The following is a 21,394-nucleotide window of genomic DNA, read 5'->3' on the forward strand; positions in this document are numbered from 1 at the left end:
GAATGAAAACTGACCTTTTCCAGTCCTGTGGCCACTGCTGAGTTTTCCAAATTTGCTGACATATTGAGTGCAGCACTTTCACAGTGTCATCTTTTAGGGTTTAAAATAGCTCAATTGGAATTCCACACCTCCACTAGCTTTGTTCGTAGTGATGCTTCCTAAGGCCCACCTGACTTCACATTCCAGGATGTCCAGCTCTAGGTGAGTGTGAGTGATCACACCTTCATGATTATCTGGGTTGTGAAGATCTTTTTTGTACAGTTCTTCTGTGAATTCTTGCCACCTCTTCTTAATATCTTCTGCTTCTGTTATGTCCCTACTATTGCTGTCCTTTATTGAGCCCATCTTTGCATGAAATGTTCCCTTGGTATCTCTAGTTTTCCTGAAGAGATCTCTAGTCTTTCCCATTCTACTGTTTTTCTATATTTCTTTGCATTGATCTCTGAGGAAGGCTTTCTTATCTCTCCTTGCTATTCTTTGGAACTCTGCATTCAGATGGGTGTATCTTTCCTTTTCACCTTTGCTTTCACTTCTCTCCTTTTCACAGCTATTTGTAAGGCCTCCTCAGACAGCCATTTTGCTTTTTTGCATTTCTTTTTCTTGGGGATGGTCTTGCTCCCTGTCTCCTGTACAATGTCACGAAACTCCATCCACAGTTCCTCAGGCACTCTATCAGATCTAGTCCCTGAAAGCTATTTCTCACTTCCACTGTATAGGCATAAGGGATTTGGTTTAGGTCATACCTGAATGGTCTAGTGGTTTTCTCCACATTCTTTAATTTAAGTCTGAATTTGGCAATAAGGAATTCATGATCTGAGCCACAGTCAGCTCCCAGTCTTGTTTTTGCTGACTGTATAGAGCTTCTCCATCTTTGGCTGCAAAGGATATAATCAATCTGATTTCGGTGTTGACCATCTGGTCAACACCCTTTGGTAGAGAGGTCCTCAACTCTGAATATTAATTAGAATTCCCTTAACGTGTCAAAAGAATAGATAGACATGAGGACCTCACCCAAGACTTTCTGAATCAGAATACAGAGGTACAGCCTGGGTATCTAAAAGTTTTAATTGCCCCTGCAGATGATTCTAATATGCTCCAAAGCTTGAGTCAATGTACACAAAACTTATAACAAAAATCTATAACACAGAGCTTTCATACAAACATGTAATGGATATATGTCAAAGATTTGTTGAATTCATGAATGAGGGCAATGGCAGAAGAGTTGAACCCAGCAGAATGGCAAAGCTGGTTCAAAGGAGGGCACTAGACACTGGGGTCTATATAGTTACTGAAAGAAAGAAAGCTGCAATATGATGGCTAAATTAGATACAAAACTGGTTCATGTCCCACAGCACAGTCAAACCATAACCTGTAGCGCTGTCCTTTTCTGAATGTCTGGAAATCCTTTGTAGCTTATCAATTTTTTACAGTTAACATCAATGTTTACAAAATCTGGGCCCTGACTAATGGTAAATAGTAATTCAAATGAGGTTACATCCCTAGAGTCAGTAACCCTTAGGCAATCCTTAGAAAATGCCTTTTTCCTTATTTTTTTTTAATTGAAGGATAATTACAATATTGTGTTGGTTTCTGCCCTATATCAACATGCATCAGCCATAGGTATATATATGTCCCCTCCCTCATGAGCTTCCCTCCCACCTCCCACCCCTGTAGGTTGTCACAGAGCCCAGTTTGAGTCCCCTGGGTCATATAGCAGATTCCCACCTGCTGTCTATGTTACATGTGGTAGTGTATGTGTTTCCATGCTAATCTCTCCATTCGTCCCACCTCTCCTTCCTACCCCCGCCCCCTCCCACCCCGTGTCCATAAGTCTGTTCTCTATGTCTGTGTCTCCATTGCTGCCTTGCAAATAGGTTCATCAGTACCATCTTTCTAGATCTAGGAGGACTTTTAAAGGGCGTGTTTTTGTCTTAATTCCAGGTTTTGGATAATTTCTCTAATTTAGGGTAAGTGGTGATCTCCATTAAAATGCAAATACCTCAGGACCAGAAATACTTCTGACTGATTTTAGAAGTCCACTCATGCCTTTATTTGGCCAGTATGCATTCATTGAGCACTTGCTGTGTGCCTGGCCCTTGAGGGTAGGGAGATGGATAAGACCCTTACACATACACTGTCCAGAAAGAGAAGGCCACACACACAGGTAATCCACACTTGAGGCAGTGAGTTAAGGGTCCTAAGAAGGTCAGAGAAAAATAGCCCTTCAAGATCCCCTGCAGAAGGAAATGGCAACCCACTCCAGCATTCTTGCCTGGAAAATCCCATGGCGGGCTCCATGGGCTCACAAAGAGTCGGACACAACCGAGCAACTAAACAATAACAACAACAGGTTTGAGAGCTGGAGGAAAAATCCATGAAAGGAGGCAGTGCCAATAAAACTGGACTTTGAAAAGAGGGTAAGATTTCCATAGAAGATGGGAATGGAGGGCATTCCAGGCAGAGGGAATAGTGTGGACAAAGGCTCAGAGGTAGGAAAGCAGCAGGAATGTTTAGAGGAATAGGAAGCAGTGTAATTTTGCAAAGAGCTTGTTTAAGAGACTGGGGAGAGAGACAAGATAGTACAGACAGTCAAGGATGGGGCCAAAGAGCAGCATGAATTCCAGATTAAGATATCTGGACTAGTTGACAACCAACAACCACTGCTAGGTTGGGGACAGAGGTGGACCTGTTTAGCTTGTTAAGAAGGAATCGGATGGGAGGAAAGTGCATAGAAGAGGAGCCCCCACGGCCCCTGACAGAGGTTTCAAATGTCATGGTTTGGGGGTGTCAGTTTAGGCCATGACCTGACTTCTTTAGAATCTATGTTTTCTGCACCCAAATGAAGTCCTTTGGGATAACCCCCTAAAAATCCACTCCAGTTTTAAGACCATCAGAGGCCAGAGTGAAGAAGGGCCTGCGCCTGTGCAGTTAGCATTTCAGAAAGGGAGGCCTCTTCTCCTGGGTTCTAAGTGTTACCTCCTCCCAACTCTGCCCCCAAGGGCCAGGGGTCAGGGGCCAGGGGCCAGGGGCCAGAGGTCAGGGGCCATGTTCTCAAGGGGCCATCACCCTGCTGGGCCTTTTCCCCTCATTTGGACACACTGCTCAGCCAACCCCACACCTCGGGCACTCCTTTCCAGACTATCCTGGTGCAGGATGTGGTTTCCGAGAATATCAGTCTTGAGGGCAGATAAATCAGGATTCAAATTCTCTCTTCAGCTCTCTCTCACCAGCTTCAGTTGTCTGAGTCTCCAATTCCTCAGCTGTGAAACGGTAACAAAAGTGCCTCCCTCCGGGCTCACGTGGGATTATGCGAGTAGATGTGTGAAGACACCCAGCGCCAAGCTGGCACACGGCATGTGCTCAGTACAGCGTTAGCAGCAGACCCCACCTGCTCCTGGAAGCCTTCGCCTTTAGAGTTTGGAGAGGAAACCATCTTGCATTTGAAGGAAAGGATATCTGGGTTTTAGTCTTTTGGTGGGGGAGAGGCCACTACCTCTCCTTGAGCAAGCCCCTGCTCCATGGGGGGACTTCAGCTTCTTTGTTTGGGACACATGTGGGTGGTACAGGTCGGGCCAAATGACCCCTGGGTCTTTCCAGGCATGGGGGTTTGTTTCATTCATGTCTGTAAACCTCTGTCCTTTTGACAAGTGGTTATTGAGCTAGGGTTCAGCAGTACATGAACTGAGAATTTCCAGATGCACAAGCTGGGTTTCAAAGAGGCAGAGGAACCAGAGATCAAATTACCAACATTCATCAGATCATGGAAAAAGCAAGAGAATTCCAGAAAAAAAATCTACCTCTGCCTCATTGACTATGCTAAAGCTTTTGAATGTTTTGGATCACAACCAACTCGGAAATTCTTAAAGAGATGGGAGTATCAGACCACTTTACCTTGGGAAACCTATATGCAGGTCAAGAAGCAACAATTAGAACTGGACACCGAACAATGGACTAGTTCAATATTAGGAGAGGAGTACAACAAGACTGTATATTGTCACCCTGCTTATTTAACTTCTATGCAGAGTACATCATGCAAAATGCCAGACTGGATGAATCACAAGCTGGAATCTAGAGAAATTTTATTGCCAGGAAAAATATCAATAACCTCAGATACACAGATGATACCACTCTAATGGCAGAAAGTGAAGAGGGACTAAAGAGCCTCCTGATGAAGGTGAAAGAGGAAAGTGAAAAAGTTGGCTTGAAATTCAACATAAAAAAAACTAAGATCATGGCATCTGGTCACATCACTTCATGGCAAATAGAAGGGGAAAAAGTGGAAGCAGTTACAGATTTTATTTTCTTGGGCTCCAAAATCACTGCAGATGGTGACTGCAGTCATGAAATTAAAAGACACTTGTTCCTTGGAAAGAAAGCTATGACAAACCTAGGTGTGTGTGCATGGTCAGTCATGTCCAACTCCTTACAATCCTATAGACTGTAGACTGCCAGGCTCTTCTGTCCTGGGATTCTCCAGGCAAGAATACTAAAGTGGGTTGCCATTGCCTCCTCCTGAGGATCTTGCTGACCCAGGGATCAAACTCACATCTCCTGTGACTCCTGCATTGGCAGATGGATTCTTTACCACTGAGCCACCTGGGAAGTCCATGACAAACCTAGACAGTGTATTAAAAAACAAAGACATCACTTTGCTTACGATGGTCTGTACAGTCAGAGTTATGGTTTTCCCAATAGTCATGTATGAATGTAAGAGTTGGTGCATAAAGAAGACTGAGCACCAAAGAATTGATGCTTTCAAATTATGGTACTTTAGAAGACTCTTGAGAGTCCCTTGGACAGCAAGGAGATCAAACCAGTCAATCCTAAAGAAGATCAACCCAAAATATTCACTGGAAGGATTGTTGCTGAAGCTGAAGTTTAATACTTTGGCTACCAGATGTGAAGAGCTGACTCATTGGAAAAGATCCTGATGCTGGGAAAGATTGAAGGCAAAAGGAGAAGGGGGTGGCAGAGGCTGAGATGATTAGATAGCATCAGTTACTCAATGGACATGAATTTGAGCAAATTCTGGGAAGTAGTGAAGGACAGAGGAGCCTTGTGTGCTACAATCCGTGGGGTTGCAAAGAGAAGGGCATGACTTAATGACTGAAGAACAACAACTATGGTCAGGCCCTGTACTGGGCAATGGGATATGGCAGACAACAAGGAGGGTATGATCTACCTATGGGGTGCAGAGCTGAGGCCCCCTCCAAGATGCTAATATTCTCTCCTTCCCAGAGTCACTGGACAGCCTGGCTATGGGCAGCTAACGCAGGTTCCCAGGAAATCGGGATTCAAGTCTGTACCAGGCCCAGTACCAGGTGTTTAGGCTGCTCAGGTAGGAGGCAGGGCCCCTGTCCTTGAGATGGCTCACAGTGGAGGGTGGGGTAGGGACACATATACAAGGCTGCACAGTGATAGGGAACCCGGAGGAGAGCATCGAGCTTCCATAGGAATGGGCTGTGGAAGGGTCACAGAGCTGAGCCCCTGAAGGCTTGGGAGGTTTCTCAGTTGGAGAGGGAAAGGGAGTTCCAGGCAGACAGGACACAAAGGCCTGGAGGCGTTCTGTGCAGGGGAAGATCTGGAGAGTGGTAAATAAAATCTCTGCAGATGGTGACTGCAGCCATGAAATTAAAATTGCTCCTTGGAAGAAAAGTTATGACCAACCTAGACAGCCTATTAAAAAGCAGAGACATTACTTTGCCAACAAAGGTCCATCTAGTCAAAGCTATGGTTTTTCCAGTAGTTATGTATGGATGTGAGAGTTGGACTATAAAGAAAGCTGAGTGCCGAAGAATTGATGCTTTTGAACTTTGGTATTGGTGAAGACTCTTGAGAGTCCCTTGGACTTCAAGGAGACACAACCAGTCAATCCTAAAGGAAGTCAGTCCTGAATATTCATTGGAAGGACTGATGCTGAATCTGAGACTCCAATGCTTTGGCCATCTGATGTGAAGAACTGACTCATTGGAAAAGACTCTGATGCTGGGAAAGATTGAAGGCAGAAAGAGAAGGGGACAACAGAGGATGAGATGATTGGATGGCATCACCAACTTAATGGACATGAGGTTGAGTAAGCTCCAGGAGTTGGTGATGGACAGGGAAGACTGGCGTGTTTTAGTCCATGGGGTCACAAAGAGTCAGACATGACTGAGTGACTGAACTGAACTGGACTGAAATGGAGAGGAGATGGAGGTGGAGAATCCTGAATAGCCCTGGGGTGGAATTTGGACTTTATCCTGCAGGCTCTGAGGATCAGAGAAATTGAAGAAGAGGTGTCAGGTGACCATATTTACATGTTGGGATGATCACTCTGGCTGAAGTGTGGAGGAGGGGTTAGCTAAGGCAAGAGTATATGCAGAGGCAGCTGAGGCAGACATCAGGAGAAGGAATGAGATGGTGGGGAGGAGAGGGTGGCCCAGACCAAGGGTGGCAGTGGGGAGGGGAGGGTGGTTGTGAGGTGGATGTCAGGGAATGATGGTGTGTTGGATGTGCTGGGAGGAATCCAGGAGTATTCCAGACTCGATCACAGGGTGGAGGGTGAGAATAGTCACTGAGGCAGAGAAGAGGAAAAGGAGCAGGTGGGGGTGGGGTGGAAGGGATGGAGATGATGGGTATATTTGAAACATGGAGCCTGGGAACATGAGATTTCAAGAGGAGAGACCCGGCTGGGTTACGTGGTTGCTGATAGCAGACAGGTAGGAGTTGAAACCCAGATCTGAAGGGTTCGGCACAGGAAGGGAATCTTGCAATGAGAATGGAGGACTGAGAATGCCAAGGGCCCCCACCACTTTAAAAAACCCTCCATTTTCTTCTGATTGTAAGAGTAATACATGCTCCTTTTAACAAATGCGGCCAGTGTTTTGGTATCTCTCCTCGTTGGTGAGGGGCTTCCCTGGTGTCTCAGATGGTAAAGCATCTGTCTGCAATGTGGGAGACCTGGGTTCGATCCTTAGATCAGGAAGATTCCCTGGAGGAGGAAATGACAGCCCACTCCAGTATTCTTGCTTGGAAAATCCCATAGACAGAGGAGCCCAGGGTCACAAAGTGTCAGATGCGCTGAGCGACTAAACTTTGACTTCCTTTCACTTCTTGGTGAAGAGATAGTTTATTCATTCAATATTTGTTTATTGAGGACCTGCTGTGTGCCAAGCATGATACTGTCATTCTTTTTGTTTTCAGTTTTATTGAAATATAATTTTCATACCATGATGTTCATCCATTTCAAGTATACAATTCAATGATATTTAGTAGATTTAGTGAGTTATGTAACTATCAACGTCATCCAGTTTTAGAACATTTTCATCACCCCCAATAAGATCCCTCTTGCCCACTTACAGTTAATCTCTGGCCCCACCTCTAGCCCCATGCCACCACTATGCTATTCTGTCTCTGTAGATTAACCTTCATTTTGATCTCTTTTTTCAGTGTCACAGTTTGGGTTGTACCTCATAGCAGCAGCCCTTCTTGTTGTCCCTCAGAGCATCCATAGCTATTCTTGCCCCTTTAACACCCCAGTGGCAATACCTCTTTGCCCACATGCCATCAACACCAAGCTAGCACCAGTATCCAAAGCCAGCACTCCCAAATCCACACATCCATCCCATTACCAATACGTCCCACTGCCCCATCACCAACAACTCTTCCAGGAACTAGCTGGTCCTTTGCTGCCAGCTGCTCTTCTAACTGCCTGGTAATCCCAGCTCTATGTTATTCATGTGTTTCCATGGCACCCCTCTTTCTGACAATGCCTCCCCACCAAAAATTATCCAAGGTGCCAAAAGAGCACAGATGAAAGACTTCTCTGCCAAAGAAGAATCAAGGCAGGCCTCCAAATGCAGAGGGACCCAAATGAAGTCATTCTACCTCCTTGCTCCCAGACACAACTTCCCCTCAACTATTTCACTCTAGTTTTATGACCCCAGACTTCAAGTGGGTGCTCAGTATCGCTGAATAAACCTATTACTGTTGTCCATGGGAATTTACTTTTCCACTCCCTTTCATACATTCTTCTTGACCCTCCAGTATCTTCTCTAACACCCCCCATCACCCTTAACTGATGGTCTCACCATCCTCCCACCTATTCATCATCTCGCTATGCTTAAACCTACACCCCCACCTTCCTTCCTGTTCCATGAGATGAGCTGTCAGTCTCAGGCCAGCTCCCACTACCTACTTACCCCTCGTTTTAAAGTTCATCTCACTGCTGTGGCCTCTTTAAGGATCCTGCCCTTGCAGCCATCCCCTCCCTTCCTGTCTTATCCATTTCCCACTCTCTGCTCGACCACGCTCACCAATGTATAAACATCCTCTAAAGAAACCTTTCCTTGACCCCACAACAACCCATTTTTCTCTTCCTTCTTGCAGCAAAATATCTCCCAAGTGTCATTTATATTTGATATCCCCATTCTTGTTTTACTGCCCATTCTTTCCTCAATCTGCTGGGGCATTTTGAATAGGTGCTTGTAACAAGGGTATAAAACACACAAAGTGATATCTAGTGAAAAGGAAGGCAGTCCCCTTCCCCTTCTCCCAACAACCCAGTTTCCCTCCCTAGAGGCAACTGACAGTCCTCTTTTCTTATTCCTTATAGAGGAAGTAAATATTAATACCTCAATTGACTCTAAATCTGCTTTTATGTCCACCCATAACAGTGACCTCTCTCAGGCCAGAGTCAAAGACCAACTCTGTCTCCATCTTACTCAAGTTCTCAGCAGCATTTGATGTGGTCTACTAGTTCCACCACCTTTTCTCCCTTTTCCTCTCTGGCCATTTTCCCCCCAGTCTCCTTTGTGGGCTCCTCCATCACCTTTAGATTTCTAGGTGGTGGTGTGCCCCTCGGCTCAGCCTTTAATCTTATCCCTCTGGAGGCATTCTTTGTTTTCTAGTAGTCCTGTAGCTCCCAATCTTTTCTGTATTCTGACTACGACCACATTTTAAAAATCTCGAGAACTTGAGCGCCAGACTCCTAAATGTTAATCCTCTTGGATATCCTAATGGCATCTCAGACTTAGGGAAACACTGATTTCCTCTTCCAAACATTTTCCTTTCAGGATGTGGTGGCATCACTCACCCATTTACTCAGGCACCTGAGCTTGACCTTCCCACAAGCATCCAGTTCACAGGAAGACCTGTCTGCCCCTCTTTCAGGATATATCTTGAATCCAGCCTCTTCTCATACTTCCACTATGAACCTTCAACCCAAGTCTCCATCCTCTGTCACCTGGAACACAACAGCCTCTTCCCTGTTCTCCCTGCTTCTGCCCTTCCCCTCAAAGTTATAGTCCTTTCTCCATATGGCAACCACAGTAAGCTTAGGAAATATCACTCCTCTTGTTAAGACACAAGCCTTCTAATGATTTCCTACTTTGCTTAGAATAAAATCCCACCACTCTGGCCTGGCATGATTCACTCCATCCCCCCAGCCCCTACCCCTATCCTCCTTGAAGTGCCTTTCCCTCAGATCTTCAGGGACTGCCTTCTTCTCACTACCTCTAAGGACACAATGCAAATGTCACTTCCTCCACGAAGCCCTCTTGGATCACTGTCATGCCTCTCTACTAATTTTATCCTCCTGACAACCCTTCTCAGTTCCTGAAATTACTTGTGTATATGACTGTGTCCCACTCAGATGTAGACTCATTGAGGACAGGGGTCTCTGATTTGTTTCATACTGTTTAATCCCCCACCACCTAGAATAGTGTCTGGCACATGGAAGGAGCTCAATTCGTCTTTGCTGATAGACTCCTGGAATGAAAGAGCAAGCTTATCAGTGAAGGGTAGGGTCTGTGAGGGCTGGGAGCCCTTCCTAGCATTGTCTGATCATCTGTGGTCTCTTTAGAGTTAAAAAACTTCCTCCAGTGCGACCCTCCCCATGAGTCCCCCTGGAGACTTGGCTGAGGTCAGAAAGGTAAGTCCTATTTAACTCCTTCCCCCAGCGTCCTCACACCCACAAACCCAGTAGAATCTGCATCTGGCTGCATTGTACCACAGGCTTGTAAATATAAAGCCTCCTCTCCCCCCACCCCCCACCCCGCTCCTATCCATATTTCCCCTGTGATGTCAAGGGGGAACAAGCTGTCTTCACATCAGACCCGGGAAAGTGGGAAAGACTTGTACACTAGCTTATCTCCCCTCAGGGAGATGTAAAACTTGCCCATAAATAAAAGATTTTATTATTTAGCTTGAACATTAAATTTCATCGGTCTACAGCATGTGTTTCATTACCAGCAGACACTAACATGTACTTAAAAATGAGATTCTGAAATGCTGCCCTGGCTTGCAGAATTCTAGCCGAGAGACTCCAGTGTGGTCTTAGGGAGATGGTCCAGACCTCACCTTCCCAAATGGCACTGGTCATCATGATCCTTATATTCACAGGCACTTTGTGCTGATTAAACAAGTGGCATTAGAGGCGGCAAAGATGCTCCTATGGTGCCTCTACTGCTGCTTCCAATCTACTGCAGACTGGGAAAGAGAAAAAAATCCCACAGCCAGTGCTGTTAGAATGGACTCCAAAGTAAGCATCAATACCCGCCAGATAAATGCTGTGTGAAAGACACAAAGATTTCATGAAAGTCCTTCTTTCTGCCCACTAGCTTTATTCCTTGCTTTCTGTTTTCTCACTTCCTTTGTTCTTGACTGTGCTCCAGAGAAACCTTTCTCAATTGCTAACGTGTATCACCTGGGATCTTGTTACAATGCTCCTCGGATTCAACAGATCTGGGGTGGGGCTTAGTTCTAATAAGCTCCCAGGTGATGCTGATATTGCTAGTCATTAGAACCACCCTCTCCAATATGATAGCCCCTAGCCACCTGTGGCTATTTAAATTCAAATGAAAATTAATTGAAATTCAAGATTTAGTTCCTCCAGTGCCTTAGCCACATTTCAAGTGCTCAGGGGCCGCATGTGACCAGGGGCTTCCATCCTAAGATGACACAGATATTGAACATTTTCTTCCTCTCAGGAAGTCCCATTGGACAGCCGTGCTCTTCAGACAGGAAGGTGTTGGAAATACAATTACCTGCCCCCCCCCACCACCTCGCAACGTGTAATGTGTGACTTTCCCTGACACCCCTGGAGTGGCCATGGGCAGATAAAAATCTACTTGAGATCAAATGCATAAGCATTAAGTATCATTCTTGTCCAGATGAAGTCCTTGGTCTGACATTGCAGGTTTCTCTTCCTCATGGCCAGGCCCACTGCTGTGGATGCACCTTGGTCATGACCATGGCCATCACTTCTGGGAGACATGAAGCAGGAATTCAGTGCAAAGATTTGCAACCTGCCCACCCCCCTCCCCAACCCCAGTCTCTTCCTCACCCTCTTTATTTGCTAGGAGGTCTGGAATGTGCCGGGGAGCTTTACAGCAGTGGTCCCAACATTTTTGGCACCAGGGATCAGTTTTGTGGATGACAATTTTTCCACAGACCAGGGTAGGGGGGGATGGTTTCAGGATGATTCAAGTGTATTACATTTATTGTGCACTTTACTTGTATTATGATTACATCAGCCCCACCTCAGATCATCAGGCATTAGATCCTGGAGGTTGGGGACCCCTGTGTTACAGGACAAACTGCAAAGAAACTGAGGCTCTTTGTCTACTGCTTCCACTTCTCTGAGCATCTTCATTCCACGAAGAGGTGGGGAGAAAAGATTGCCAGAGAACTGAGTTGATTCCGCACACATTGGAGCAATAAAGCAACGAGAAAGCCCAGCCCCCTCCACTCAAACCCATCCGGGCCGCCAATTGCTGCAATAACTCACAGCACAAAATTCTCCAGCAGGGGAAGGAGGGAGGGCAGAGAGATTTTTCAAGAATGCCTTTCATGTGGACCCAGAGCTGTCATTTCCCCGGCAATTCTGTGAACCAGGACCTGGGGCAATTGACCAAAGTGCAGTTGGTGAACATGTGGCCAGCTGGAGCCATCACCCTCCAGAGGCGCATAACCCGGGGCCCCGGAAATGCCTGCCTCACCGCCCACAGAGTTCATGGCCCAGCAGGGCAGGAAAAGACCAGAGAACGGGGCTGTCTGGCTGGGGAACTGCTGTCTCCAGCTAAGCAGGAAAAGGCTGGCCTGGAGCTGAACCCAAGCAGCCTCCTTCCTTGGGCAAAAATTCTGCTAATTTGCATTGGAACCGCAGCCTTATCTCTATAGCTTCATATTCAAGATTGATGCCGTCCATCCCAAGTGGTCAGGTCAGTCCTTCAGCCAACCCGTAGAGAGGCAGCGGAAAGAATGCTGGTACCTGGGTCAGAAGAACTGGATTCAAAGCCTGCCTCTGGCCCTTACAAAGCATGAAATTTTGAACAATTCTCCTTTCCTCTCTGGGCCTCAGTTTGGGGGGTTTACTCAGCCTTTGGTACACAGGTCCAGGTACTCAGTGAAGGTTGATCTATCCATTTCATACTTCCTAAGTGCCAGGAGCTAGGCAGGACAGTGGGGGAGATGGTGGTAAGTCCTCCTAGACTTGGCAAAGTGGGGAGGGAGATAGACATTCATCAAAGAGGCACATGAAATAGCGTAAAATGACAACCGTGGCAGATTCAACAAGGAAGGTGACAACCTGGAATGAGAATCTCTCTTGTGGAAATTGGCCTAATTAGGGAGGCTGACTTCTCTGAAGATGTGATGACTGAGCTGAGAGCTCAGAAGTTATAGAGGTTAACTAGGTAAGTAAGGGAGGGAGGACACTCCAAGCTTAAGGAAGGTATGTGCAAAGGTCCTGTGGCAGAAGATTGGCAGTCCAAGGATGGTTGAGGCAGAGGATACATGGAGGGATGAGAGACTGGAAGGGGTGTTGAGATAAAACTCTGCATCTGCCTCCTGCGGGCCTGTGCTAGGTCTTGGAGGTCAAGCCAATCATAAATATGTCGGCCCTCAAGGAGCTTACAATCTACTAAAACAGGATGATAACTGTTAAATGTTTCCTTTCAGTGTTCTTTGGTGCAGGAAATACATTATTGCATCTTGGCCCATGGCTTGTAACAAATTAAGATGATGTCAAACTCACCCACTTAGAATTTCTAAAACTCCTGACCTTCTACACACACACACATAGCTCATCTGCAGAGAACCAAGAATGGATCAGACCCTGCTTCCCAAAGAAGTCCAGAGATGGTTGCGGGAGAATGAATTCAGCCTGACCAGAAATGTCCCTTTTCTGCAAAATGCCCTGCCTTCACTTTATTGACAGCAGGCCTCTTAAAAAAGAAGCTGGAAAGTCCATGTGAATCACATCCCATTTTCCTTCTGACTACACAAATGGTTTGCATTAAGCGACCATAGTGCTTTGCTGCCTTCATTCCTTCCAGATGAGGGTAGAACTGCAGGCATAATTGGATGAGTGAGTGGGGTGATTGATGGCTCCAGCCAATCAGAGAACATTTTCTGCTGGAGTCAAGAGAAATGCCCCAACCTTGACCCACTTGGAATGGCTCAACCTAAAAATCAGAAACCCTTGACCAAGGAAGAGGAAGCTGCATCCCCAGTAGTGGGTATATCTTTGTTCTTACCCTAGGTGAGGTGCCACCCTTTCCTGCTCCTCGGCAGGTGGCCTAATGGTGGTGACAGTGGTGGGAGAAGTAGCAATAGCAGGGAGTGGCACTCCTGTCCTAGGAGGTTATTGTAATGAGGATGAACTTACTCCACTGACAGTAGTCTGTAACTGAACTAAGTTCACTGCTGAGTCTCCGTCTATCAGGTGGTAGAAATTTAATCTCAGTCAATTTGGAATTTTCCCTCCCTCTTTTATTTGAATGGTGCCTAAGCTCTGGGGAGGTTTATGGAGAACCAGTGGGGGAGGGGGTTGGTATGGAATCTGATCCTCAGTGTGGTCAAGAATCCACGTGGGCATCATCCAACAAGGTGGCCTGATCTTAGTGATATAGTGGAGTGGTTATTAAGGGAACAGATTCCAGAGCCAAACTGCCTGGGTTCAAAACCTAGCCACATCACTGACTGGTCCTGGGACCTTAGCTAAGTTGTTTAACTTCTCAGTTTCCTCATCTGTAAGATGGGGATAATAAAGTGCCTACTTTACTGAATTGTTCTGAGGACTAAATAAGTTAATGCTTTAGAATAAATGCTTTATATAATAAGTACTCCTCTTTATATGGAGGTTTGACATTGATGTGCTCCCACCATTCCTGGTGGGTCTTTCTGGGTTCCCAGGACCCCACCCAGGCCATTTTTTAATCATACAGGACTAAGTGTGGTACCAGCATCAAACTGGACCCAGAGAGCTTGGGGAAGGCACTCCTGAACCCCACTTGCCCTGGACATACCCCACCGTTACCCCCATCTGCCCCCATTCCACACTGGGCACTTGATCTAGAGGAGGGCAGAACGCAGACTCCTTTCAATGGCCCCTTCCCCGCCCCCCCACCCACCCAGTATCCAATCTTCATTTTCCTCTCTCTTCCCTCCCCTCCCACCTCCCAACCATGAACTTATTTCTCCTCCTTCATCCTCATGCCTTAGTCCCATAAATATCCCCAGGACCTTAGTATTTGTGACTCAATAGCTGAAAGGACTGTTTTGGGGGTTCTACTGTATCATCTCTTCCATCAGCGAGCAAGGGAGGAATCCTTTGACTGGTAGAAAGGGGAAGGATCGAGAGATGGAAGGAAGTGTTGGGGGTTGGGGAAAACGGGGCCCAGCTGTGATGTCAGATGTTTTTCTCCCAACCTGTGTCGTCCCCTTACTGGAGATTCCACTCAGGGCTAGTGTCTGGTTGTGGAGATAGCACTGTTTGTGCTGGAGGCCTGCCATTGCTGGACCATGCTGTACCCCGATACACTCCAGATAAAGCTGCAGGGCCCTTTAGACCAAAGGCAGGAGCACTTGAGAATCCCTGCAGTTGGTATGTCAGGAAGCATGCTCTCAGCACAGCCAATTGGTCCAGCTGATTGCCGCCAGGTGCCCTGGGCACTCTGCCAGCTGCTGGTGCTAGCATTGTGAGTGCTTCCTGCTAACAAGCCCTATCAAGCTGATTCTGATTGCACAATGGTACTTACCCCTGACAGAGAGAGAGCCAGCTATATACATCCTCCTAGATCCAGTTTCTATGGAAACCTACTGCTCTTCCTTTCTAGGAAAGGAAGACTGTCCTCCTTACTGGGCCTTGAACACACCAAGCTTGCAACCACCCCAGGGCCTTTGCACTAGCTGTTTCTTCTGTTCTATAGCTCTTTCCCCAGGTATCCACATGGCTGAGTCCTTCAGATCTTCAACCAATTGTTGTCTCATCACTGTCTTTCCTTAATTATCCTATTTCAAATTGTTATCCTACCCCCATTCTCCATTCCCTTCCCTAATTTATTATTCTCCAAGGCATTTAGTACCATCTGTCCTATTTGTTTATTCTGTTTCTCCCCAGCCCGTGAGGGCAGGGATTTTGTCAGTCTTATTCACTGCTCTAGGAAAGAAAGTCGAGATGAAAGGGCCTCACAGGAGCTCTCTACCTTCTCCATGTTGGGTACACAAAGCCGTCAAGCCCAGAGAGGTTACAGGACTTGTCCAAGACCACACAGCCATTAAGAAAGGAAAGAGAATCTCTCCTAGTTAATTTCTAGTGAACTTGTTCCCTGAGTATCTCCCACTTTTTCCAGCCTTCCCATGGGTTTCTCACACAATGCCAGTACCCTTAATCCCTCCCTTTCCATCTCTAGCTGTGGAAACCCCCTCATCTTTCCAGGCCCAGCTCATGGCCTTCTCCAGGGAGCCTTCCTGGGTACACTAGCTGGGAGCGACCCTTTCCTCCTGGGAACTCCTGGTTCTCTTTCTCTGCCTCATGAAGGCACTTATCAGAGTCAGCCTTGTATTGTAGCTCTTCCTGTTCTTACTAGGCCTTGTACAACCCCACGCAGGGGCTGTGCTTCCCTTCTCAGAATCTCCTGTCTGCACCAGCCCCCAGGAAAGGAGTGGAAGTAGGAAAAACAGCCTCTCTTCAGCTTCAGAATTTCCACATCCACCCCCAAACTTATCCATTTCCACCTGAGGTTTGAGGGAAGGACAGAGCCTTGGTGGCTGATTACTCACCCAGAACCTAAAAGAATGAACGGAGGGATGACTCTCTCTGACCTCTCTCTAGATTGTTCTTTCCTTTCAGGCAGGATCTGTGTGTCATAATTCTTCCCCCAAACCAGTACTTGCCTCTGGCTTTATGAGAGGCATTTCACCCTCTTTATGAAAGGAAAAATGGAAGAAATGGTAGAAAGGATTGCAGACCCATTTCAAGTTCAATTTTAGTATGGTGAACACACTGTCAAACAGCTCTTTGCTGATGAATCCCCTGATCTGCCCCGCAGCCCCCACCTCCCAGTGGGAAGGTCAAGCCCAAGTCAAATGCTCCACCCCCCCCCAACACACACACACACCCACACCACCCCCCCCCACACACACACCCCACACCCCCGAGCCCAGTGGGGCTGGCAGACCCGCAGCAGGTGCCCCCAGGGGGCGGGACCACCGCTCTGGGGAGACTCCAGCGGGGCCAACATCAACAGGGAGAACATGAGGGAGGGGGTTGCAAGCAGACCTTCCTGAGCCTCAGCCCTCCTTTCTCCCCCCTGGAATAATTGTAAACAATTCAAGCACCCGCTGACAGCTGAGATGGGAGAGGCAAACCCCGGCTGGGGCGTCCAGCTTAGATTTCACATAATGAGCCTCTGGAATCCGGGAAGTGATTACCAGCCCACTGGGGAGGGACCACCTACAGGTCCTGAAACCTTTCACCGCTGTCCCACATGTGGCTCGAAGGATGTCGGGCTCACCAGGAAGCTGCACTTAGAGGAAAAAGATGCAAAACACAGATTCCATCAGAGCACAGTTCAGCAGGGCGGGGCTTGAGAATTCTGTGATGGGGATGGGGACCCTGAAGGGTGAGCCCAGGGGAAGAGAGATCAGGTCTTAGTTTTTTCAGCATTCTCCAAGAGGTGAGGCTTGAGAAGGGCCCAGAATCCACCCTAGCAACCCCACATCTCGTGCAAGGCTCATCTCCCCGCCTGAATGTGTTTATTGAGTTTACCTATTTTAATATCATGGAGCTGGAGAGAACTTGGGTTTCACAGTCAAGCTGCCTCATTTACAGGTGAGATCATCAAAGCAGAAGGGTGGGGCTCAGCCAGGCGTGGGTCTCAGGCCCTCTGTCCTGGTGGTGGTAGCCCACCCAGCCATCCTTAGCTGGTTTAGTGCCAGGAGGGAACCAAGCCAGTCTGGAATTGCACCCACTCATTCCTTGTCTGAAGAGCTGAGCCATTGGAAGCCTAGACCTTGATGGGGGCTAGGGTTGTGTTGTGGGGACCAGTGACAACCCTGTCTGCTCGTCACTGTGCCCCATCCTTCACCACATCCTCTCACTCCCTAGACTGCCCCCGGAAGGTAGTGGGAATTGTGTTCTTTATTTTACAGACAAGGCAGCTGCAGCTCAAAGAAGTCTCTTGCCCAAGGTCACACAGCTGAAAAGCAGTGAAGAAGTGATTTGAACCCAGGCCAATCTGACACCAAGCCTTTGCCCTTCCAGTATGCTGGGCTCAGGAAAGATAGCCTGGTACAGTTGAGGCAGAAGCTGTCACACAAGGTTAGGAAGAACTTTGGGAACTATAGTAAGGAAGAGAGAGAAGATTGCATCCTTGAGGCCAAAGATTCTTAGTCACAGAGATATGGCTACCAGACCCCGAGACGGCCATGCAACCTCTCTGGGCAGTTTTTTCTGCTCTGACTACAAACACAGAAACGGATTCTCCAGACAAGAAAGACCAGCTCGTAAAACAGAAAGCTCCACAGAGACAGGGCTTCAGGGAAAGGTCAGAGGCATTGTCCTTGGATTCCTCCGGGGAGGCAGAGGAGTTCAGGGATGCTGGCAACAAGATAATGCCAGCCTGGTATATAGGGGGTACTGGCCAGGGTCTGGAAGTTCAAGGGAGCAGGCAGGGTTGGGGATGTGGATGCCTGCCAGAGTCCAGCTTAGCCTTGGGCCAGGCCCAGAAACCAGTCCTGTTAAACAAAGGATTGCACAACCACCTCATAAATGACATCAATTGAGAAGGTCGAACTAACTCGTTCCAGCTCTGTGAGGCTCTGGTCAGAGGGGGCAGGAGAGGGCAGGCTCCTGAGTTCCGGGGCAGTATGTCCATGCTGGTTTAATTAACAACATGATTTCTGCTTTCCTTGGGCACAGCCTCGCATGCTTGCCCCTAGCAGCTGCCTGGTGTCCTTAGAAGAACCAGGAAAAGGGAGGGGGTACCCTAAGGCAGTGAGCGGGGTGCAGACAGGAGAGCATTGCTTGCCCAGGGCAGCCAGGGCAGGAGGTCTAGGGGTGGCAGAGCAGTGATACAAAGACCAAGACTGGAGGTGCTGTTGTAGGGCTCAGGTCAAAAGGACCAGGAGAGGCTGTCATGGGAAAAAGAAGCCAGCAAACTTGCAGAGTGTAAGGCAAGTCAAAGCAACCAGTTCAAGATAGGGTCATAACAAACACAAGGGCATCACTGGCCAAGTTTGGGGCATTGCCGGCTATGCATATGACAGACTAGTACCACTAAATTGTCACAAGCAGGTAGGACTACAGACTAAGTAATAGAACTCAGAAGATATCAATATAAATTATGAAAAGATTGGGAGACTTTGGTTCTCAAAGTGCAGTGCTCAAATCTGCAGCATTAGGTTCTCCTGAGAAATTCTTAGACATGCCAAGTATTAGTCCCACACTAGGTCTACAGAAACAGAAAATCTGGGAGTGGGGCCCAGCAGTCTGTTTTACACCAGCTTACAGGTGATTTGGATGCATGCTAAAGTTTGAGATCCATTGGCTCCTCAAAGTGTGGTCCACGGACCAGCATCATTGGCTCACCTGTAAGCTTGTTAGAAATGCAAAAATCTCAGGTTTGACCCCAGACCTGCTGAATCAGACTGCAATTTAACAAGATCCCCAGAAGGTTCACATGTACCTTACAGTTTGACAGCTGAGCTCCAGCCCTTGGATTCTGCAGTCTGAATGTGCACCAGTCTGTAGGACAAATAGATGCTGATGACAAGTGGGCCACACAGTTCCCATCATAAACAAGGACTTTCCTTATCTCTTCATGAATCCATGCTTCTCCCAGAAAATGTCATTGAGAAAAACAATGGCTTCACCAAGCCTACAAACATGCCCCAACTAGACATTGTGCAGAAAGCAGATTGAAAAGGTGACGAGACAAATAGCCTGACAGGCACTATTCATAGTCCACAGGAGACAGCTGGAGCCTCTGAGATGCAGGCAGGCTCCCAACCCTCTGCGATACAGAGATGATTTAAGGAGAAGCAGCTGAGGGTGGCTGCAAGTAAGTGAAAGACCCACAGAGACACTCCTGAGAAGACAAACTGCTGAGACAGGAGGCTGGATCCATGACCTGTCATCCCATTTGCCCAGGGTGACCTGGGCTCTCATTCTTTCCAGGGAAACCAGCAGGGCAGCAGTGGTGATGAAGTACAGGAGAAGAACTCACCTCCGATCATTCTAAGCCAGAATACTTTATCCTCATGACACCAGAAAGAATGGCTTTCTCCCCCATCTTCCTGCTGGCTTCCCAGTGCCTGATTCTACCAGACTAGCCTTTCCGTGGTGTTGTTGTTTAGTCTTTCTATACCCATTAATAACATCTGATAATTATTATTTAGTGAGGGTTTACTACGTGCCAGGCTCTGGGTTAAGTACTGTGTACCTACTTTTTTCACTTAACCCTTTTTAACAATTCCATTAAGTAGGTAGCACTATTTGGGGTTTTCAATAATAACTAGGCATTTATTAAATCCTATTGGGTATTTGCTACTCGTTTATTGTTGTTCAGTTGCTAAATCTCTGTGATCCCATGGACTGTAACACGTTAGGCTCCTCTGTCCTTCACTACCTCCCATACTTTGCTCAGATTCATGTCCATTGAGTTGATGATGCCATCCAACCATCTCATCCTCTGCTGCCCTCTTCTTTTGCCTTCAATCTTTCCCAGGATCAGCAGTCTTTTCCAGCAAGTTGGCTCTTTGCATTTACTACAACTACTCAGATGGGGAAACTAATGCTAGGAGCAAGTAAGTAGCTTTCCAAAAGTCAGCTGGATAGAAAAGTGGGCAGACATCCTGACCCCAGAGTCTCCACCAAACCACTGTCTGTCACTCAGAGTGTGGTCCTTGGGCCAGCAGCTTCAGCATCTGTTTGGAAGCTCATTATGTATGACCCAGACTTACAAACTCAGACTTGGCATTTTAACAAGATCCCCCAGGATTGGTCTGTGCATTATAGTTTGAGAAAAATGTCTGGTTATAAGTGCTGCCTTCCCTTGCAATGATGCAAATCCCCTTTGAAGGAGGAACACAGCTGACATCAGTCAGAGACACTCCAACAGGAGTGAGTTTTAGCTTGTTTTGGGGAACAGGGTGTTAGGAACCCGGAGAGGGCACCAGGTCCTAAGCGACCACGAGGGAGGGGAAGAGAGGGAGCAGTGTGTGCCTTCCTTAGAAGCACACTGGCCTAGAAATCCGCCTTCCCAGGGTGAAGTTCTGCCTGCCTTGTCTCCTGCATGTTGCAGAGTCTGGAGAACTGACGGCTCCCACAGACTCCAGTGAGAAAAAGCCGCAAGAAAACATGTCTGAATTCCACTTTCCTTGGGCCTCAGCAGCCTTCTCTGATGAAGGTCATAATCTTGCCCACCTCCCTCGCAGATGTGATTTAAGGCCTGCCAGGATTTGCAGGATTCCAAGCAGACCACAAGTCTAGGCATAGTCCTTACTATGAGGTCGACCAGGTGTCTGATCCCTCTACCCTGCAAGGCTGCAGCATGAAATCTGCTAAAGGTGAGACCTGGACCCCTCTCAGAGCTCCTCCCAACCTCACTCCCCTCTTCTCTTCACACTCACTCAAAGACATTCCTGAAGCAGCTTCCTCTCTTCTAATACTTGCACTAAAATAGCCTCTGCCCATTTATGATTCTGCCCTTTCTCATGGAACGCAGTCCCTCCAAGGCCTTTCATGACCTTGCCTATGTCCTTCATAGTCACTGCATTATAAATCTGATTCCAAAGATCAGGGTTATGTGGTTAAGCGTTCAGGGTCATCAGGGCTTAGATCCCAGCTTCCCCATTTATTAGGTGTATGATCCTGAGTGAGTTTCTTTTTTTAATTAATTTATTTTTAATTGAAGGATAATTGCTTTACAATATTGTGTTGGTTTCTGCCATATATCAACATGAATCAGCCATAGGTATGCATATGTCTCCTCCCTTCCACCTCCCACCCCATCCCAACCCTCTAGGTTGTCACAGAGCCCTAGTTTTTGAGTGCCCTGAGTCATAGCAAATTCCCACAGGCTATTTTACATATGATAGTCTGTATGTTTCCTGGCTACTCTCTCCATTC

The sequence above is a fragment of the Dama dama genome, chromosome 13, assembly GCF_033118175.1.
Source record: "Dama dama isolate Ldn47 chromosome 13, ASM3311817v1, whole genome shotgun sequence".
Lineage (NCBI taxonomy): Eukaryota > Metazoa > Chordata > Mammalia > Artiodactyla > Cervidae > Dama > Dama dama.